The sequence below is a fragment of the Vombatus ursinus genome, unplaced genomic scaffold, assembly GCF_900497805.2.
Source record: "Vombatus ursinus unplaced genomic scaffold, bare-nosed wombat genome assembly UNPS02011014.1, whole genome shotgun sequence".
Lineage (NCBI taxonomy): Eukaryota > Metazoa > Chordata > Mammalia > Diprotodontia > Vombatidae > Vombatus > Vombatus ursinus.
This window is the reverse complement of record NW_020950792.1, coordinates 16,733,496-16,757,933: the sequence shown is the minus strand read 5'-3', so window position 1 is coordinate 16,757,933 and position 24,438 is coordinate 16,733,496.

Here is a 24,438-nt window from a genome sequence, read left to right as displayed (position 1 = left end):
AGTATAGCAAAATTAAGGTCTTTAATCTGGTCAAGTGCGCTGCAGCTTGGGGTTCCATACAAGTGCTGAGGTACTCAAGAAGTAGGCTGGGAACAGGGTTTATACAGGATATTAAGGTGATAGAATGGCCCGACTGCAGGTGGGAGAGGTTAGGCAGAGGGAAAGGGGCTGCAGGTGCAAGGCAGTTGTGACATTCTATGGTTTCATAAGGTCAGTTTTTTTGCATAACAAGTGAAAGTCCATATAGTGGACTTTCCCATATAGTGGGAAGCTCTGGAGGGAAGAGTTTGTGACTTTCACAAAATAGTCAGAATCTGGGAGTGATGATATCTGGTCAACTTCAGGCAAATTCATGGGTCTGGGAATGTGGACAAGGTGAGATTCATTCAGCTGAGTCTGACACTTATCATTTACTATAAAGGACACTACTTTCTCACTGACACAGGGTGAAAAAATAAGTGTTATTCTTCATTCCTCACTACACATATTCAATCTAATTTTAAATTTTATCCTTATTTTTTTCCTTTACAACATCTTTCATATACATCCCTTTCTCTCCATTCACAAAACTAGCACCCTAGTATAGACCCTCATCATGTATTACCTAGACTATGACCATAGCCTTCTACTTGTTCTCCCTGCCTCAAGTATCTCCCCACTCCAATTTATCTTCCACTTAGCTACCAAGTTAATTTTCCTAAAGCATTGTCTAACCATGTCACCCCTCTGAACCAAAAAACTCAAGTGACTCCCTATTATCTCTGGGATCATATATAAAATCATCATTCTAGCATTTAAGCTCTTTGTAACCTGGCTCTCTCCTCCTTTTCTAAGACTCTACCCTACATACTTTATAATCCAGCTTCACTGGCCTATTTGCTGTTCCTCACATGAGACTTCAACTCACAACTGTACATTTACATTAGTTTTTACTGTTCACTCTCTTCATCAGCCCCCTAGCTTCTCTGGCTTCCTTCAAGAATCGAGAGACACCTTACCTTCTGTAAGAATTCCTTTTTAGGTCTTAGTACATGCTTGTTGCTTGCTTAATGAACTTACTGACATGCTATTTTTTAGTCATATGAGAGTAGACAAGTATCCTCACCTCTCTAAAATTCAGTCCTTTTATTTGTAAAATGGAGATTGTAATATTTACACTAACCCCATGGGCAAGTTGTGATCAAAGAATTTTGGAAATCTTAAATCTATATGTAAGCATGAGCTATTACTACTCATAGGGTTGTTGTGAGAAAAGAGCTGTATATCCTCCATGGCTTACTAATACAGAGCTTTGCATAGAATAGGTTTTTAAAACCTTCACTGATTAGTTGATTTCAGCATTTTAAATTAGGGAGACTAATACCATACAGCATATAAATTCTGCTTTGGGGTGAGTATCTATTCTTCCCATTTACAGGGCTGAAGCTTGGTGTTCCAACTGCATATCAAACCCAATGTCCTTTAAATTGTTAGAATAATGCCCAAAGTGAGGCTGAATTCTATGTGCTCATTTTGGTCTCATTTCCTCACTTATGTGGCAGCACCCTGGGGATTTTTCTCAGGACTTTAGAGGGAAGATAGATTACCAAGTATTTCAACTGACTATACAAAAAAATTGGGCACTGTTAAGCAGCCTACTAGCTTGACTCATTGAGTTTTATTTGTTTAATTTGGATCTTTCATCTCTGTTGGCCAGTCTGTATCTTTCACATTGCTTTTGGCCAAATAAAAGTGCAATTTTTTTTCCTCTGAGTATGCACATAATTACATTTCCTAGTAATACATTTTCAGAGCATATAAGCTAACCTTGCAAACAAGTTCAGAAATGTCTTTGGTATGCAAACATTTATTTTTCCTTCTTTTATACCGTCCAGCACCACTTTGAATTTTTTGCTAACTATTCCCATAATTCCTGTTGTAATAGAAATATACATTTGATTACAATGGGCCTGGCGAGATTTAGGATGTAATAATGTTCTAGATAATCATTTCATTTTTCACTTGCAGTTTGATTTTCTGAAAGTGTGATTAATTTAGGACCAATGCAATCCTTGAATACTGGCCTATTTTTATTGGTACACATGAATTAACTATAAAGCTTTATTATCCAATGGAAATGTTTAATTCCAAATAATGATGCTAAATAATTAATAAAAATAATGCAATCTAAATAACTGAATCAGATAATTCTGATTGTATCCTATAATTATAATCATGGAAACAATAACAAAATGTTTCTGACATGTTTCTGAATACTTGATATCACCCAGAAACACAGAAAGATATTTTCGAATGGAATAAAATTTAAAGATGCTGCAAAATGAAAGATTTGGGCCTTCTTTAATCTGCCATTCATTTGGTATTAGTCTTCTAAGCTAATTTTCTTCATAAAAATCCATTAGCAAGGCCTCATTATGACATGGATATGACACTGATATCTAGAAGGCTCTTCTGACAGAGGAGACGCACCAACAGGTTCTAAAAAGCAGAGATGGTTTCCAACTCAGGCCCAGGGATAGACTGCATATCCTATAAAAGACAAGTCTAACTAAGTCATGTCAATTTATAATTTGGTCAGCTATATAGGATGATTTTTTTTGACAAAAGTTGCTCTCAGAAATCATCTGCTATGTTACAGAGACTGTAAAACTCTTTATGTCACTGGATGGAATATCTGCCCCAATGAGATCACATAAAATTCAATATTTCATATTATCATGAAATAATAAATTTCAGAATTATTCATTTCTTTGTTAATATGATTAGTTAATTATACAAAAACAAGAATTGTAGGAGGCAAGGTGATATAATGGGGAAAAGATACAAGAACTAGGGTTAAATATTGGTTCTGCCAGTTACTAGCTATGTGAAATTGAACAAATCATTGAACATCATTTTCTTAATCTGGAAAATAGAAATGAAAATACTTGAATTATCTATCTCACAGGCTTATCTTGAAAACCAAATAAGATAACATAAATGAAAGTACTCTGTAAACTGGAAAGTGTTAAATGAATTCAAGGTCACTAGTTTATGGGAGATGGTCATTTAAAATTTATTTATGGTCTATTGTGTTTTGCATATTTTATAGTTGTTATAGAGGGAGAAAAACAAATGAAAGGAATGGACTGTGTCCTATAGGAATTTGTGGTCTAGTTGACTGAATACTGTGTACACATAAATACCATTAACATATCTGTTCCTAAACAAAGTACAAGAAATTACAAATTAAGTATAGTAGCTAAAAGAAATCTATATAATACTTTTAGTTTGTAAGACATTTATGCATATTATATCATTTGATCCCTCCAATGATATTTTGGTATTGTGATCTCCATTTTACAGAGATGGAAAGTGAGGGTATGAGAGGTTACTTGCTCAGGACCACAGTTATTAAATGTCTGAGATAGATGTGATTTCAGGTCTTTGTGACTTCTTTCTCTACTTTATATACTCTGCTATCCAGTGGACTATGTGCTTAGGCATATGAAGTAAGAAAATAAAGTAAGATAAAGCTGTCTTGGGCACACTTAATATTAATGATTAGCTAATGGAGACTTCCTAGAAGAATGATGGTGGTGGATTTTTGCCTGGTTTTAATGGAAGAAATACAACATTTAACACATACTATTCCCACGCACCCACCCTATACACACATACACACAATCCTTCTTTGCCAACGGATTGTTTTTTTTATTATTATTATTGTTGATGACTATATTCCAGACCCTGGTATTTTATGCTGTCTTGTTTTACCTTCTGTCACCTCACTCATTTCCTATTACTGTTTTAATGGAATCTTCCATACCACTCAACCTGTCTTACTTACTGTTTTCAAAATGTGTCATGCAAAGTTTTTGTCATACTATTCCCCTTTCAGGAATGCCCTATCACTTCCTTTCTTTTTAACTAAATCCTACTGAAACTTCAAGCCCAAACCAAGTCTTATCTCTTCAACCAAACTTCAATGTCTACTTACAATGGCACTTGATGAACAATCCTTCAGAACTCCTTTTATGTTTATTTTCTACACTAGTCTTTTAAGATGTTTCATGTTCAACCTGTTTTGTTATTTATTGTATTGTATATGCTTTGAATTCCTAACTAGAGTGTAATCCCTTATAGGGTAGAGACCACATCTCATGCTTTTATATCCCTCGACTTTCAGTCTCTAATATATGAAAGCTAATCAAGTTGTTTGATTTAAGAAAAAAAAGTATTCTAACAGGTAGTAAAACATAATGAGAGAAGATAATACAATAGATAGTGAGTGCAGCTAGGAGATTATTTCAGTAAGCCAAGTATGAATGAATAGATGAGACATTTATTAAGTGCATACTATGAGAAAAACACCATACAGAGTGTTGGAGATACAAATAGAAAAGTAAGCCAGTCTCTGTTACCAAGAAGCTCACATTTTAATGGGGGAAACTACTAATGTGGAATCTTTCAGCTATAAGTCAGATAGAAAATCCCCATAGTGTTTAGGGTACAAAAGCAAAATAAATAGGTGATAGAGTTGTCTGGGCCCTTCTTCATAAGAATTACTTTCTCAGACAACAGTTGTGAAGGCTGGCCTAGAACCAAGACTGGTGGTATGGGGTTATTGCCATTTTCGGGATTTATATCCCCATCTAATGGAATGTTTAGAAATTTCTGCTGGTGATGATGTGGAAGAAACTACCCTTCTCCTTTCTTTCTTCTTTCTTACTTCATTAATAACTACGGGGCTGATGTGGATGTAATTTTGGTAGTTTAGGGACAGGGATATTCCCAAGGCTTTTGACTCAAAGTTCTAGGCTAGTTCCTGTAGTATCTGAGAGGCTATAGTGGTTAAGATAAGTGATGGTGATGATTTGATTTGCCTGGCACATGCTGCTTCTTGCTTCTCCCTCATGGTGTTTTGCTGTTTCAGTCAAGGTATGAGGTAGAAGAGCTACTGTTTTCCATTTGCATTACTCTACATCTTCTTCACTCTCTACCTTCTATCCAAATTGCTATTTTAAAATCTAAGCATCCCTGCCTTTGTAATGTTTCACATGCCTGTAATATCATAATAAAAAATAAACATTTATCAAAGGCATTCTGTGTTATAAGTACTGTGTGAGTTGTTAGGGAGAGAAAATGGTGAAAATGGTGTCATCCCTCAATGGAAGCTATGCTGTGAATTTAATAGAATATTAGACCTAGAGTCAGACCTAGAGTCTGAAATACCTGAGTTCAAACCCTGCCTGAGACTCTCACTTGCATTATGATCCTAAGCAAGTCACTTAACCTCTTTCTGTTTTACTTTTCTCATTTTTAAAATATTGATAGGAATAATACCTACCTTTCTAGGATTGTTGTAAGAATCAGAGAGTAATATATGCACACAACTTTGAAAACCTTAAAGCAGCAGGACAATACTGTCCAGGATTATTATGTCAATATTTATTATTATTTTCAAACTTATAATCTATCTTGGAAATACATGTACATACAGTTTAACTTTTGTGGGAGTAACCTTCCTAGAAAACTTTTCCTAACACAGTAACTGAAATAACCTATAAATGCAGTACTCAAAATAAAAGTGATAACAAGTGGGACATTTTTTTTCACATTAGTAATTCCCTAGAATTCTGTGACCTTTTGTGCTAACAATTCAACAAGCATTTATTAAGTGTTTTCTGTGTGTCAGGCACTATGCTTAGCAGTGGTAGTACAAATATAAACAAAAAGAAAGACAGTCCCTACTCACAAGGAACTCATCTTCTAATGAGGGAAAACAATATATGAATGGACACTGAAAGATGGGGTTGGGGGTGAAAGAGGAAGGGAGATGAAGGTACCTAGTTCATTCCAATGAAAGAGGACCCAGGTCCTGATGTGACGTGGAATAAAAAATAGTTACACATTGTAACTCACATTTACATAGAGTTTAAATTCTGGCACAAAGTTTATCTAACACCTTTATTTTCTCACTAAAGAATATCACTGACTTTGTACATTTGTGTTTAAAGCCCAAAGAACTTCCCCTAGGCTTTGGGAGCATGATTATAACACACAATTTTGTTTTTAAAAGCAAATAATGAAAATATGCAACAAATACAGGGGTAGCTCTTTACAAAGGTAGGGTAAAAAGACCAGTGAAGCACCTAGTAGGATTATCAGTGCCTCCACAAATCTGCATGTATCTGGCCTCTCGTTTTTTTTTTTCTCTCCTGCACATAGTCATGTATGTGTGAGGTTGCCAATGATTAATTGGCAAAGTAATTAATTGGAGTATAGCATTGGCCTGAACAGGGGGAACAAAGGCACAGTTCAAGTGCAAAACCCAGAAGCATTTTTGGGTGTGTGTACTACAAGCATATGGAGAACAGTGATCTGGTCTCCCCACTCCAAAGATTGGGGGTTTAGAGTGTATGGTTTTACAACAAAAGGAGGTAAGAGAATAGGAAGAATACAGATGTAGAGCCAGGATGTTTGTGCAAGCTCTGTCAATTTGGAACTGATATGAACTATCCCTGTGGTTTCTGGCACAATGGACACTGAAAAGGATCACTGGTATGTCAAACTTGAGTTACACTCATTCTGCCTCCTGATTGGCTGATTTTGATTCCCAGGTTATTTCAGCCTCTCCTGGATAATAACGGAGCTCAAGCAAATCAAGATGATTAGTAAGCTCATTATTCATTCCAATTCTCCAGCAACAAGAAAGTGAATATAGTTACTAATAAAATCATGTAAAAGGTTGAAGTTATATAAGTTAAATGCACTAATATTGAGGATTGACTATGTAGAGATATATTCAAATTAGACAATGGCAATTTTAAGAGAAAAACATAATGTGGTAGTCAGTAGTTTCCTGAAGCAGCTCTCTTTGCTGTGGCATAGCTTTCCCCTCCCTACCACACCTTTAGCCCCAGCTTTCTTAGTGTATTCTCTGGTTAAGCTTCCTCCTCTCACAAAACCTGACTGGCCCCAGCTTCTCGGATGCAGCATCCTGGCCTACAACCAATAAAAAACCCAAGCTACTCCATTCCTTTTAGATTCAGTGGGTGGCCAAGACTATTTTAGTCACTATATCCTGATGATGACTCACCAGATGCATTTCCAGATATAGCTGGAGGATTGCCACATCTAGAAAAGCTAAGCACCATTATGACCTTGTTGTTTGTCCTTGTTATATATACTTGCTGTGTGTGGGGAAAATAAAGCTACTCTTTTGTTAAACATTCATTGCCTTGCAAGGGCCTCATTTTGTCCTAACATCAAACTAAGAGCACTAGCTTTAGAGCCATGCCTATAACACATTGGCATTGAGTGGAAATCCAAAAAAAACAAAAAACAAAAAAACAAAAACAGATATCTTATGTAGGTGATGCTTGAAAGAAAGAATATCCTGAGATATGGAGTTGATAAGACAGTTCATTCCAAAGATAGAGGATTGTTGGTATAGCACAAATAAATGGAATGCTATGTTTGGATCAAAGAGGGAAAAGATTTGAGGCAAGAAGAAAAAAATAGAGTCAAGAGGTAATAAGGGACAGCACTAGGGTGATTAGACTGTGTAGTAGTATAAATGAAAATTTTAAAATTTGATTATTTAATCGGTATGTGGAGTGAATGATAGTGAGAAGTTGAGGATAATGCTGAAGTTTCAGATATGGATAACTAGAAAGATAATGATGCCTTTGACATAAATAGGGAAGTTAAAAAGAGGGGTAAGTTTTGGCAGAAAAATAATGAACTCTGTTTCAGACATATTAATAAAAGCCACACAGTGCCTTCTAAAAACTCTACGCCTGAGGTACTCTCAGTTGTCTGTATAAGTTTTAAAATACTGAACAAGTAAAGCTTTCTTTTGAAGGTAATGCATATCCTCACAAACAATATTATTGTGGGAACAAATATGTTTAGATATGACATTGTTTTCTCCTCATGCCTATCTGGCCATTTGTCAGTCTCTTTAGGTAGACGATCATGAGGGAAAGTACTCTCAGATTTTTTGTCTTTCTATCCTTAGCACCTATATTCCTGGCACAGAATAGGCACTTACTATGGATGAATTGAATGAATTATATTGATGAGGATTGTACTCTCGTTAAAATTCAATGCAAACTTTAAATCTGATAATTATGCTCTTCAATCTCATTCATCAGTTATATGTAATAGATGCATACCACTTCTTTTAGTTGAATTGTTTCCTTCAACATCATGAAAGACACCACTTCCTTTTCTCCATTACTGCCATCATCATCATCTTAGCTCAGGTACTTGAGCTTTCTCCAGGACTATTATTATTGCCTATCTAGTCTCTCTATCTTCAGAATTTCCCCACTATCACCTATTCAACCCACAGCTGCTAGATTATTCTTCCAAAAGATTATTCTGTACAGTCCACAATCTTGTACAACATAAACTTGCATGCTTCAAGAAATTAAAAACAAAAAAAAATTAAAAAAATACCTAGCAACCACAGCTCTCCATAATTTGGATCTACCTTAGCTTGTTAAACTTAATTCTCTAAACACCCCCAAACACCAGAATCCTGACCTGATTATGTCCTGTTTATGTTTTTGTATGAGGTCACCTACGCCTGGAATCACAATGCTTTTTACCTCCTTCAGAAGTATGATTCCTATTCATCTTTTAAGTCTTAGATCTTCTCCCACAGCAAGCCAGAATTGATTTTCCCCTCTTAAGAATATCATTTTATACATCCCCTTAGGTTCAAATTTTAATTGGTTTTTGGCGTTTATATTAGCATACCCTCACCACCCCCTACCATACACACACATACACTCAGCAAGTCTTCCCTTGTAACAAAGATTGGTGTTTTTTAAAATTTCTATAATTATTTTTAGGTAGCAAAACCAAAAGATAAATCAAGTATATTATGGCATGTACAATATTCCATATTTGTACTCCTTCACCTCTCCAAGTAATGAAGTGAGAAGATTTTAGTTTTAATCTCTTCTCAAAGGCCAACCTCAGGTCCTACAGAATTTTGTTTTCTTTTTCTTTTTTTTGCCGTTTACTTTGTCAGAATCATTGTATATATTATTTTACTGTTCTATTTGGAATACTATTTTTCTGTAAGAAATTTGGCAGATGATGGTTTCAGAGAAATGTGGGAAGACCTACTTATGTGAACTGATTCAGAGTGAAATGAGCACAAGAGAACAATTAATTTAATAATAATAATAATAATGCAAAAACAGCATTAAAAGATTTAATCTGATCAACATACTGTATCATCTTTTATGTTTTCCCATTTTTTTCTGAAATCTTTATGTTCTTAAAATTTCTTATGGTATAATAATTATCCATTACATTTACCATTTGTTTAGCTGTATCTTTATGGCTAACACACACACACACACACACACACACACACACAAAGTGCTGCTATGGCTATTTTGTCACATATCAGACTTCTCTTTCTGTCTTTGACCCCCTTGGAAGATATGCTTAGTAGTGAGAACCCTTGGTCAAAGAGTATAAACACCATAGTTACTCTTTCATATAATTTCAAATTCCTCTCATTTTCCAATGTTATTTTAATTTATAGTTATTAGTATATGAATCTTATTCTCATTGCTAATTTGTAAGGTAATAAAGATAGGCATTGCCTTATTCTCTTTTGTATTCCCAACAGTATCCAGAAATACACCATTTATGTAGACACTTGATTATTTTAATTTAGTAACATATTAATGGAAGTACCTAAAATAGTAATTAATTTTCTAATTAATTTGCATTAATGAAAATGCATAGCCACCACCACATTGTTGCCCCTACCCCTACCCCACTAAATATGCTCCCAAACCTCCTTATTACATCCAGGATGAAATATAAAATTCTCTGTCATCCAAAGTCCCTCATACCCTAGCTCTCCATTGACTTTTCCAGTTTTCTTACATCTTTCACCACCCAGCCTATAACCTTTAATTCAATGACATTGGCTTCCTTATTGTCCCTAGAGCAAGATATTCTCAGACCCAGGAATTTTTAGAGGCTGTCCCAAATATCCATATCCTGACTTTCTTCAAGTCCCAACAAAAATTTTATCTTCTACAGGAAGCCTTTCCTAATCTTTCTTAAGTCTAATGCCTTCTCTGTTTGGATTATTTCCTATTTATCCTCTGCATACTTGTTTGTACATGACTGTTTATATGTTGTCTTCTCCATTAAATTGTGAGCTGGTTGAGGGCAAGAACCGTTTTTTTTGCCTCTTTTTGTATTCCCATCCCTTAGTCTGGCATTTGACAAAATATAGGCACATAGCAGGAGCTTAATGAATTTTTAATCATTACTGATTGACAGGAAAGAAAACACAACTGTCAGAATTGAAAAGGAACTTTAAAATCATCCAATGCAACTCAATTTTTAGATGATAAAAAAAATAAAACTCTGAAAGATTGAACTAAGACCATATAAATAGTTAGTAATAGATTTGAGATTCAAACCTACTCTTTAGATTCTAAATCCAATACTATATGCATTATGTCATTAACCCTTTTGCAGTAGCAAGGTGAATTTTATAAATATTATATTGTAGTTTTTATTAGGTTGTATTCTGTCAGCATGAGCAGGGTATTTGACCTCTTTGATCTTTCTTAAGTTTTGTTCAGCAGCTTATGAAAATAAATAATAACTTTTTACTTCTTAGAAGAAAGATAATACGAAGAAAAAAAAATTACATTAACTTGCCATAAGAGTATCTGCTAGTCATGGGATTTTAAAAATAAAATCACTAAGCATTCACCATGGAATTTTATATGAGAGTTTTAGAGAAAACTTGAATGGAAGAGGTCTTTCAAGGAGTATCAGCAAACCATGACAGAATCATAAATCTCATGATGGGGGAAATTCACAATTACCTGATACAATTCTCTGATTTTACAGTTGAAGAAAATCTGGCCCATAAAGGTTAAGTGATTTTCCATGGTCCAAGAAGATTAACAGAGGCCAAATTTGAATTAAAACCTTTGGCTTCAAGTTCAATATGCTTTCTTTCTTTTCTTTCTTCTTCTTTTTTTCCCCGAGGCAATTAGGGTTAAGTGACTTGCCCAGGGTCACAAACATAGTAAATGTCTGAGACTGGATTTGAATTCAGGTTCTCCTGACTATAGGATCAGTGCTTTATCCACAAAGCCACCCAATTTCCTCTAGTCTAATTTAGTTTCCTCTACATCATGCTGCCTTCTGGAATTTTGATAGTAAATTCTACACTCTGGAGGAAGAATCATTTTTTCTTATTTATTCCTTGTTCACTTTTCTTTCTTTTCTTTTCTTTTTTCTTTTTTTTTTTTTGCAAAAGATTGACCACTGTCAATAAATAACAACTCTCTGTGTGTGTGTGTGTGTGTGTGTTTGTGCAAGTGTGAGTGCACGTGCACAGAGGAGGAAGAGCAAAGTGGTGAATGATGAGATGGCATATGAGAATGAAATGAGTAAAGTAGTTCCTTAGGAAATATAAGGTTTTTATCCTTTTTAGATCTAAGTATTGATCAAAACCTTGAAATTATTCTGTTGTCTAGTTAAAATAATTTCATATATCATTGCTAATCACAAAATTACCCTTTTTTTCTCAGACCTACTTCGAATGTGCTTGATCATAATTTAGACCTAGATATGGCTGTGAACTTCTCTAATGACATAGGCTGTACCACATTGGGAGGGGGTGAATCACTTACTCAGTTAATAAGGAATGTAACATGAATTCATAAGTAATGTGGTACAGAAACAATGGATGCTCTCAGACTAATGATAAACTATAGCTATTGGTATACAGATATGGGAATACACAAATTGGTATTTCTGGAATGCTTTCCTTGTAACTCTCTGCTTTAGTGCAGAAGCAATATTGTTCAAAGACTTCTCTATCAAGAAAAGAACCTTTTCTTTTCCCCCTCAGAGGCTATGACATGAGAAATGATCACTTTGATATGCATATATTCATCAGAGGAGAGATGTGTCTCTTTGAGCATGAAGATATGTGGTAGAACAATAGCATGAAACTTGCTCTTTTATTTTTGAATTACAATATCACTTTGGACTGTTCTCTCACTCAAAGCACAAGGTTTTATTTGCTATCATTTTTATCATTACTATTCAAGTTCTATTTTATTCTTCAATAAGGAAGTCATACTGTGAAATAAAGGCTCTGTTCACTTTAAAGTACTCTTTTCCCTCCACCCTCCAAAAAAAAAAGAATTATAAAATAACTTTAAACATAGTTCTGCAAAAACCAAGCTTGGTGGCATTTATATAATTGTCAAAGTCAGAGGATTTCTCTCTAACTCTAAGCAAGTTCTCTAACCACTTCCAGAAATATCTATTACCTGAACTGACACATTTTCCAAAGTATACGATCAGTGAAAAATTATTTAATTTATTACCCATAAAGGTTCACATGATAAGAAAATGGACTTTTGATTTTCATTGAGATAAAAGCACTATAAACTTGCTTTGTGTAAAAGGCACTGATTCAAATGTTTTATTGAAAGGTCAAGATGTGTGTGGATGGAAGGGAGCATACTCCCTTTAAAAAAAAAGCCACAAATTCTACCTAAGTGTTTTTCACGTAACTGGGGAGTGGGGGTGGGAAATAATTCACCATTCCTTGAATTTGACAGTGCCTTCTTTCTTAGAGTTAGTTTTTCTATATATCTGAAACACTGTAAGGGAAAAACAATGCTATACTTTGAAAATTCAGTGGCACAAAGTACAAGGACATAATTTTAGGGACATTGTATATATATTAAGAATATTTCCTCCTTTTTTTTAAAGCATTGCATTACATTATTTTACTCATTCAAACATACCATTTACAAATTAGAGGTTAATAAATTTCCAACATTCATAGAAATGTAGCATAGAAATGTACCTATGAAAATGGAAGAATTTAGAAAATTGGTATCTAAACAAGAATAGATCAAAGAAAAAAATAAAATGAAAGGCTCATTATTATGTCTAAGGATCAGAGCTTTTTTACTTAGGCATCTCACTATGATTTCACTGCCTCCAGCATTGAATGTTGTTCTGAGCTGGCTTGTTAATAACAGATTTCAATAATCATTTCACATTATACCTGCTTTATAGTTCACACAAAATATCACAGCTTATCTTCCTGCTCTGAACTCTGCAGTTCTCCCACTCTAGAACACAGGCATACTGTGCTATTAGGTTTCCTACTAAGCACTTATCAAACTCCTAGAAAGGTATATTCTTTTACTTTAGTAATAAAGGCAACTGAATTTGTTAACCCTTTTTGCTTTTTTTTTTTTTGCTTATTGTTGACAATCTGATTGGTACCTATGCTTTCATTTCTAAAACATTTGTGTTCCAGGTTAGACATTATCACAGTTCCTGAATATGATCAGTCACACACATGTGATATTAATTAAAGCTTTGTGGGATACATAAAAATTAAACATTTATTCTTTCAAGACAAATATGGAACATTGGAAGCTTATACAATTCTATCAAAATTTAATATGTTCATAATTTTACTATGACTTTGATTTAGGAAATTGTAAATTGTAACAAAGAAGAGAAAAATATTAGAGGTATGGACTGAAAACACTAACTGGATAAATATAAGTTAATATCTCGACTTCTATGTAGTACTAGTTATTGACTTCAGATCTGGGTTACTCTTCCGCCATGTACTAATGGATTCTGTACCAAGAGTGTTTATTACTCTCAGATTCTATGAGAATTACCCTTAAGGTGGTTACTTCTAAATTATTAACCTTCAGTGGTGTAATTCCTGTTAACAATCAGTCAGTAGATAAAATTAACCCTTAGCAAAGATATGTACTAAGATAATATTGTAGATCAGTAGCTACAAAATAAGATGTCCTTCTTCTGATAAACATAGAATACACTGTCCCATTCCTAACTATGGGAAGAGTGGCACAAACTTTGAATGTAGTGGTAGTGAGACACACATGTAAGGAATACACAGGCTACTTACTCCTCTGACTTCGAATCCTGAAAATCCTTTCTTTCCATCTGCTGGAAGGGTTTTATCTTTCTAGATGAGTGGTTCTGCTTACTGGAGTGATGTGAGGTGAAAAAGGAGAAAAAAATATCTGTTGTATGCCCTCTGAAGGCTTCTCTTCTACAGGCAGCTGCTATTCTGTACTCTTCTCTCTCCAAAGATTAATTACTTAAAGTGCTCAGAGACAGTGTCCATTTCAGCCCAGCCAATCAAATTGCCTTCTCTCATTCACCAGTAGAGAGGTTTATTCCTCCTAAAAGGATCATAATACAGTAATACATCAATATCTCTGTTACTTACTCTTTCCTTTCTGTAACTACATAAACTACATGAACTATGGAGGAGGAACTAAATAATTTCTCATATTCACATATACATTCATGTATATATACATATGTACACACGTGTGCATATGCCAGCAAAATATAATAATTTCTACTGATTTCATTAGATCCATTCCCCATTATGCTCCTATCTGTAAAGTATTGCTCTGAAATCTTAGAGATCAAGAGCATTTAAGAGGAACAAAAGTACCAATAGCTAAAGGCATAGCCCCACAACCACTAGTCTTGACTCAATTAGAACATTTGGGGAATAGTGTAAATGCACATGTGAATGTGAATGCATGTGTGTGCATGTACATGCTTACTGGTTAAATTTTACATTTGCCAACATGTGTTTAACTATGGCCTTGTGACCTATTTCTATCACCTTTTCATTTTTAATTTGCCTCTCCCTCTGTGCCTTGTCTTAGACCCTATCTCTACCATCATATGCATCATTTGTCCCTTTTCTGCTTAGCCTTTTGAATCCTTTATAAACATTACTCCTTTCAAGGACTACCACCTCTGACACAACTCTTAAGACTTGTTTCCAATTTAGTCAGGTAATAGGCATGCATTAAGTGCTTATTTAGTGTCAGTCACTGTGCTTGCAACTGAGAATACAAAGAAAGTGAATAAAATGGTCTCTACCCTCCAGGAGTTCATTTTTTAATGTGGTAAAAAACATATATATATATATATATATATATAAACAACTAAGTACAAGATATGCAGGTTACAAAAATAGATTGAAGGTAATCACTGAGGAAAGGCACTATCAGTTTTTTTTGTTTGTTTTGGAGTACTTGAAAGGCCTTTAGGAGAAGGCAGGATTTGAATTGAGCCTTGAAGGAAACCAGGAAAGCCAGGAGTCAGAACTCTGGAGGTATGTGTTATAATCACTAAAAATATGCAAAGCTGAAGAATGAAGTGAAATGTGGGAGGAATAATAAAATCAGGTGTTCCTAGATTATAAAAGAAGTAAAGAGCAAGAAGACTGGAAAGATAGGAAGGGACTAGTTGTGAAGACCTTTAAATGATCATAATATTTGTATTTGATTCTGGAGGTAATAAAATTATAAGAATTTATTGAGCATGATTATGATGGGATTAGAATTAAACTTTAGGGAAATCTCTTTAGCAGTTGAGTAAATGATGGATTGAAATAAGGAAACTAGAAACAAGAAGACCAACCAGAAGGTTATTTAAATAATCCAGATGAGATGTAATACTGTAATGAGAACCTAAAACAGTGTTATGACTATAAGTGAAAAGGAGATGTATATAGGAGATACTGTGAAGGTAGAAATGACAAGGCTTGGATATGGAGAGTCAGTGTGAGAAAGGAGTCTGGGTTGTTAAGGTTGTGAATCTGGATGACTGAGATGATAGTACAATTTTCAATAGACATAAATAAGTTCAAACATGTTAAGTTTGCCATGTGTATGTGGCATCAATTTTGAGATATCCAAAAGAGGACTCTCTCTCTCTCTCTCTGTCTTTTTCTTCTCCCCATTCTGCCTATTTCCCCCTGTCTCTGACAAGTGAGCCTTTTCACCAAAGCCAACCTCTCTCCATATGTACTTGATCCTACACTTTCTTGTCTTCTGTTTCAGACTGAATCCCTAATCATCCACATCTTTCTCAAATCTTCAGCTTCTTCCTATCACCTTTTTCCTTTCCTATTGCCTTCCTACATGTCCAAGTCTATTTCATAGTAAAAACAAAACAAAAACCCTTTATTAGGTCTTACAATATCCTGAAGTTATTTTCCTAAATCGCCCCTCATTTTCCCAGGCAAACTTCTTAACAGAGTTGTTTACACTCAGTTCTTCCAGTAAATCCTCCCACCTCCTAAACACAGATAATCCTAGTGACAATCCCAAATCTCCTTGCCTTCCTGGAGATCCTACATAAGAGCCTGAAGCATTTTCTTCTGGATTTTGTTTACCTTCCTTTGTTTTAATTTTTTTATTTAATCTTTATGAATGTAACCCCTAGTAATTGCATTCCAAGCATGGGTGACAACCATTGAAAAAGATAAGAGGGTCAGAAAATGGCGAGTGATCAGAGGATATTAATATTTATGTATGAATGTACACTTATGTACTCTCAACCTAATTAAACCAGTCTTTAACCTGTGGTTGACTGGAGCTAAACAGAGCAGGCTAGAGACAGGAGAATCAGGAATCAAGCAAAACTGGAAACCGCCAGAGCCCTGCCCCTAGTGGGGGTACCCACTTTAGTGTGGGGAGTGCTCAATACTTATACCAATGGCTGCCCAGTGAGGTATAGCCCTGACAATGAGGGGTAACAGGAACAATGTGACAAGTTTGATTAGTAGCAGGTCTTCATGACCAGAACAAGAATACAGCAAGTGTTTGTCTGAGCTCAGAGAACACCTGATACTGGTCAAAGCAATACAATAATTTTATGAAACAATTGAGGGATTTTGCTATGGCAAAGATCATCCAGAGGGTGAGTACAAAGGATGGTTGTAATGCCAGGCTCAGGGCACAGCTTGCTTGCTGGGCCTCAGCTCTGGAAAACAGGGTGTCTCCTAATATCATCACAATAAAAATGTATATATGTGTGACCATTTCCAGTGGTTTCAATTTTGTACAGTCTGGTTGTATTACATACAAAATATTATAATAAATTAGTATAATTACAAAATATTACATGGTATTAATTATAATATTATATAATATATAATGATAGTAACATAATATAATAGATAATATGTTATATAATATATAATATAATGTTAGTTACTGTATATAATTATACTATATAATATTACATATATCATAATAGTATTAATATAATTATTATATGTCATGAATATAATATAATAAATATAATATATTAATTATGATATAATCTAATTAATAATATGTATTAAATTATATAATTTATATAATATACCCAGACTACATAAAATTGAAACCACTGGAGATGATCATAGCACCAAGTGAAAGACTGTAGAAGGAGGGCCCAGCATAGATCCTTGGAGACAGCCACATTTAGTAGGCATCAGCTGGATGAAGATCCAGCAAAAGAGACTGAGAAGAAGCTGCCAGGATAATAGAAAAAGAACCAGAGGAGAAGTGTCATGAAAACATAGAAAACAGAGAATATCTAGGCAAAAAAAATGCTGACTGATAATGTTGAAGGCTTCAGGGAGGTCAAGACAAAAATATTGAAAAAAAGCAATTAGGTTTGATGAGTAAAAGACCTCTGGTGACATTGGAAAGAGCAGTTTTATTTGAATGATGTGGTCAGAAGTCCAGTTTCAGAAGGCTTAGAATTAAAGAGGATGGGGCAGCTAGGTGGTGCAGTGGATAGAGCACCAGCCTTGAAGTCGGGAGTACCTGAGTTCAAATCTGGCCTCAGACTAAACACTTGACACTTACTAGCTGTGTAACCCTGGACAAGTCACTTAACCCCAGTTGCCTAAAAAGAGGGAAAAATAAAGAATTAAAGAGGAAGAGAGGAAATGGAAATACTAATTGTAAATAGCTTTTTCCAGTAGTTGAGCCAAGAAGGATAGGAAAGATATAAGGCAATATTTACAAGAGATGATTAAGATCAAAAGTGGTTTTTGTTTGTTTGCTTTCATTATTCGTTTTTCTTTAAATTTGTGGAAGACATGAGGATGTTTGTCAGGAGCAGAGGAGACAGTGGAACGGGACATACTGCATATTAAAAAGACAGTGAGGCTAATAGAAGTGTTAATTTACTAGAGAAGGTGAAATATTATAGAATTATGAATTATAGAATTCATAGAATTTATAAATTATATAAAAATATAGAAAATTTTGCCTATGCAAGGAGAATGAGGACCTTCTCAAAAGATTTGTATTCACAGATGATATTGAAATAAGGACATTAACCTTATAATTCTACAAAGTGTCCTTATATAATTTATTAAAAGGGATTTTTTTAACTATTCACAGCAACAACAACTAATATATTACAAAACACATTGCTTAAATTATGATAACTAGGTTGTGTGAACCCCTCCCCAAACCATTTTGAACCCCCAAGACCTGAGAAAGGCCTAAAAACCTGGATTAACCAATCAGGAGAAAAACATTTTTGGCCCACTCTGAGCTTTACCTACCATAATGTCTTGAGTGCTCTGGTATGATAAACATTTGCTTTGCTCTCTGAGTGAACCCAAAATGCCACTTTCTGTGTCAACAATCACAAGGCCAGATGAAGCAGATCAGGAACATTCTTCTGATTATGACTGTCCAAGGCAGCATGCCTTGAACTGGACACTATCGTGAATGATGGTATTTTTTCTTATCTTGGTATTTTATGGACATATGTTATGATATATAGCTATATAGCCATGTTAATGATAAAGGAGACACAGATATCCTGGATCTATAATTTCAATTGACACCTTGACATTCTCTTATCTTATTGTATTTACAATCTTTCCAGTTAAGACTGTGGTTAACACAAAGGAGATTATAATTTTAACTGACCCAGGCATCCTGAGCAAGGAAGAGGGGGGCGGTAAAAGAGAATTAGTCTGAAGTTATAAGGTCTCCTTTGTCTATCTGTCCTTGGGCTTATTTTCCACAATGAACTTCCATGCATATATCTATATGCATGTTCCACTAGCTTTGAGAGAAATAAACATGCACATCAAGCCTAATTTTGTTTGTCTTAGAATGAACTAAGTAATGGTTGACAGTTGATAGTTCATTGGTTTATGTATCTTAGGTTATCTATTCAAATGGTCAAGCACTTAACACCAGAGTCAATAAGAGGGTGTTAAACCAGAACAAATGCAAGAAATGAAAGAGCACTTACAATTTTCCTAAGCTGATTGTGACTTTAAAAGCCTATCCTTTCAATAGTATTTTCCAGTCAATCTATGTGATGGTGATCCATCTGTCTTCTCAGAAGAATAAAGGTTGCAGGTGATCCAATGAGAAATGGAAATATGCATACTGTGTACAAAACAAAAGTATAAGCATGTTAGCAAAATAGGTGCTTGAAGAATACCATAAAAAAAAATCATCATAGACATATCCCTGTTGAAAGAGAATTCATTCAGTTATATGATGAGGATGGGACACAACTTATGAATGGCCCAAATGATCGTTTGAAATCTTTGAGGTATAAAAAGAAATGTCTCCAATATAGTTGGCGGATCCTCTCTGGAAGAGTTATAGAAATACATGAATGAAAATCACACAGATTGGGCTGGATTGTGGCCTATACTGGTATATGGAATGCCTACATTGTTAATATCACAGATCTGTCCAAGAATCCGCTGTGTAATTCTACTTTATAATTCTGAATACATTTGAAAAGTGTAATTTTATTTTTTTCTAACAAATTGGAAACTATGTATCATAAATGTATCTGTGAAATGGAATGAAACTATGTATCATAAATTCTGATACATTAACTAATCTAGTTTCATCAGTTTGGAAGCTAGTTATTTCCATTCTCCATTAAAAATGTGAACAGTCCAATTTTTAATGATAATTATCAATTTTCCCCATGCTATTCATTTCTGACATGTATAACTTCAGATTTTAGTTCAAGGTACTAAATAATTTAATATTACTAAGTTTATTTTCAAAAGTAAGCATTTAATAGGTATACATGAAAACATACAAGTAAAGAAATAATTTAAAATAGGTTCTCTCAAGGAAAATGCATTTCTTTCTATTAACATAGTTTGTTTTCAGTGGTACATGCTGTAAGAAAATAACTGAGTGCCTACTATGCATCCGGACCTATGCTAGGTCATAAAAAGAAGGAATTAAGGAAGGAAGGAAGGAAGGAAAGAAAGAAAGAAAGAACCCTAGCTCTCAAGGGGCTTCTCAGTTTATTAAGAGAAGACAACATGAACATATGCAAAATAATTATACACTGAGTAAACACAAAATTAATACAAAGTAGCTAGGGAAGAAAAAAACCAACAGGGGACCAGGAAAGGCTTTGAGTAAAGTTATTATTTGAGTTACATTATGAAGGAAGTGTCAAATTTTTTAATATTCAAGTGAAAAGACAGTGCCTTATAGGCACTGGAGAAAACCAATCCAAAGTTTCAGAGAGAAGAAATGCAGGATTATGAGTGGGCAGGGGAGAAATGTATAATGACACTAATAAACTAGACTGGTGAAGAAGGGCTTTAAAATCCAGAGAGGTTTATATTTGTTTTTCCGAGAGGTAATAGGAAGTCCCTGGAGATTCTTGAGTTGATATTTCTCTGTTTTATTACAGTGGAAAGGACAGCATAATAGATCTATACAGAGTCCTAACATGATGCCTTGTTGTGGCATATAGGAGACTCAGAATTCCTGAAGCCTATGTAGGTACAATCTGAGATCTGTAAAGTTGTACCAAGTCAGAAGAATATGGCATGATACTCATGGCAGGTTGAGTATGTTGTTCAAAGAAAAAGCAAGCTAAGAAAGGAGAGCATTATAACTAATAGGTTGGTCAGTAAATGGTAATAGCCATGGCAACCTATGTAATACTCACAGAAGGGAGGGAATGAAAAGAGCCAGACAATAAATCTCTGAAATGAAGTGAATGGTCATCACCAGGAGGAAAAATGTATATTAATAACAACAAGAAGAACCAGCATTTATTAAGCACTTATTCTTTGCAAGGCGCTGACAATGGCTACACAAAAACAGGCAAAAACAACAACAACAAAACACGTATCCTTCCTTCAAGGTTCTTTAGGTGTTAGTTCCAGTAGTAGTAGCTACCCCACTGGGGACCAAATTGGCCGGTTCCAGTTGGGGAATGCTCCTTCCTTCTTTGCTTCCCTCCTTCCTTCCTTCCTTCCTTCTTTCCTTCCTTCTTTTTTTTCTTCTTTCCTTCTTTTCTTCCTTCCTTCCTTTTTTTCTTCCTTCCTTCCTTCCTTCCTTCTTTCCTCCCACTGTCCTCATGGGGAATCATACCTTTACCTGTGGGTCCTCTGCTCAAAGGAATATAAATTTTGATAACTGAAAACTTGCAAGATATCTTGGGGTTTGGGGGCTAGATTTTTTTTCTTCTTCCCTACTAATTCTAATATTTTTAAAAACTGGGACAATTAATTCTTTTGTCCCATGTAGTTTCATTTATGATTTCTTGAAATAGATATCTAGAAAACCAGGTTTGATAATTCAATTCAGGCATTGGGATTCAAATGTAGCTACTTTACCATGCCTTAAACCCAAATCACTCTGGTTCTCACTGATTGACCAAGTCTCACTTGATCATCTTTTGGGTTTTGATGACTCAGAGTATAAATAGTAATTGTTTCTGTTCTGGCCAGAAACCCTGAGGGTCTTCCCCTCCCAGTTTTGTTTTGTTTTGTATTTGAGTAGGCAAACCAGGCCATCTTTTGCCTCATTTCTTACCTAACCTTAAATCACTGAATGGATGTTGCCTCAGACAAACTGAGACCTGGGAAAGGCCTTGGCTTAAAAAGGCCAAGGTCTCTCATTGCATCTGGGGTCATCTCCAATACTCCTGACCTGTATCTTGCCACTGCACTCAGATGACCCTGGAGGAGAGAGTGAGATTAATGACTTTACATAGCCCTGCCTTACTTAAATTAGATTCACTTGTAAGTCAAGACATCACCTTCCTGATGTCATTGGTCCTCTTCAAGAAGGAAGGACAAACAGCAGCAAGAGTTAGCACAGAGAAAGCTACCATTGAATCCAATTGAGTTTAGCAAGCTGCTAAAGTATCAGCTATGTGTGGGGAATAGTAGTAGAAACTAGAAATACAAAGAAGAAACCTCTACAACAATAATAACCAAAGCAATAGGGACAGCTAGATGGTGCAGTGGATAGAGCACCAGCCCTGGAGTCAGGAGGACCTGAGTTCAAATTTGGCCTCAGACACTTGATACTTACTAGCTGTGTGACTCTGGGCAAGTCACTTAACTCCGTTGTCTAGCAAAAAAAAAAAAAAAAACAAATAAAAAGAAATAATAATAACCAAAGCAACCCCACCCCTCAAAGACTTTAATGTTTAGCTGGAGAACACATGCATATAAAAAAGTATGTGCTACATCAGAGGTTCCCCAAGTGGGTAATACCACATCCTGAAGGGTGCTGGAACAATCCAGGCAGATGGTAGTAGCCTTGGGTGCAAGTGGGGGGGGGGGGGTTTAAATAAAATTAAGGCAAGCATAAGGAAAGAAGAAAAGATAAAAAAAATTGAAAAACATTCGTACATTTTTCATCTATTGTGTAACAGAGTTAAAGTCATGGTGATTACATTATTTTCCAAATAAACACATAAAATGCTAGTTATAACCAGTCAGTGTTCAAGTCCGATGACAGCTCTTAACAAGCAACTGTTGGCAGGCAAGTGTGTTACACATTGTCAGGAAGTCCAGCATTCATGCATCAGCAGGAATATATGCATGCAATGACTTGTTTACAACGTGGTACTATAAGGTTACATGATGCAATATTGAGTCATCATTAATTTCAAGGCAGGAAAAACCCCACAAGTTTACAATAAATTATTAAATTTAAGATGTCATTTAAAAAAATAGAGTTAAAATAGATTTCCAGGGGGGCATGAATAATTTTTAAGGGGGTGGTAGGCCAAATAAGTTTGGGAACCTTTGTGCTAGATCATTGAGAGTAAAAGTAAGTACTAATAGCTGGGGAGGTCTGGGTGGATCAGTAAAGATTGGTTGAGGAGGTAGCCACTTAGAGCATGCCCAAAAGAAACAAAGTTTCTAAGAGAAAAGGAAATTAATTCCAGGAATGAGTGATAGTCTTTGCAAAGGTAGAGAGTAGGGAATTAAAAATGCCTCCACAAAATTGAAATCAAGCAATCTGATTATTAGAAATGATAACAGAAGAAAACATGAAACCAAAAGTATTCCTATAAAGAAATAACCTGAAATCCTAACTGTTCTAGATTTTTACTAAATCCAAAGTCAGAATGTCTCATCTTAATCTTAATGTGCTGTGACAATATATTATTAAAGAAGTTGCATATATAAATGCTGAAAGTCAGATAATTATGATGTATACCTGTACAGTTACTGACCTATCAGTGGAAAAAGGCATATGCTTTATGTCTTTTGTTCCAGAATAAATGATAAATTTGTGCTTTCTTTTCTGCACTTTCTTACTCAGTCCCTCATCCCATCCTTTCTCCTTGTGATCAATAACACATTTTAAAGACCATTATCTAAGGCTAAGGAGCTATTTGTAGCCATGGAACAGACTAAAAATTAAAGCTCCACGTTGATTGAGTGTCTATCCCTGGTGTCTAGTACAGTGAACCTACCAGTAAAAGACAGCACAGATATACTTTCACAGGAGATAGTAGGGGAAGTTGTAAGGGAGAAAGAGTGCTGGATTCAGAGTCCAGAGGACATCGGTGCAAATTCTAACATTTGCTACCTGTTTGATCTTGGACAAGTAATTTAATTTAGCTAGATCTCAAATTCTTAATCCTTAAAAAGAATAGAGGAAGTAGATGACATCTAAGGATGTTATATGTCTATTATTTATGTTGTATTTCTATATTTATTATCAAATGGGCTTTCAAGGAAAATAAATGCATTATTTTTGTTTTAGTAAAGTGCTATCCTTGGATTTTTGTTTCAGTTTACATTAAGATCAATGTTAGAGTTGTGTTGAAAACAATTTCTATTATCAATATTAATATGTCTACTCAGAGGGTCCCACTACCTCAACATTTGCTCTAGAAATGCATAGGGCATCTTTTTATATGTATGTATGACTATCATAGCTCAGACAATGATCTTTATTTCTAGAGCAGAATTATTTTTTTAATATTTTTATACTCAAACTGAGAAAAACCAGACCCAGTGGATGTGAAACCTATATGATCTTACATAAATTGAAAAATGTGATGGAATACGAATTGAATTTAGCATAAGAATGCCTAATTTTAATGTAGCTAGGTGATACGGTGGATAGAATGCCAGACCTGGAGAAAGGTAGACTCATCTTCCTGAATTCAAATCTGGCCTCAGGCAGTTACTAGTTATGTGATCCTGGGCAAATCATTTAATTGTGTTTGCCTCAATTTCCTCACCTGTGGAGAAGGAAATAATAAACCACTCCATTACCTTTGCCAAGAATACCC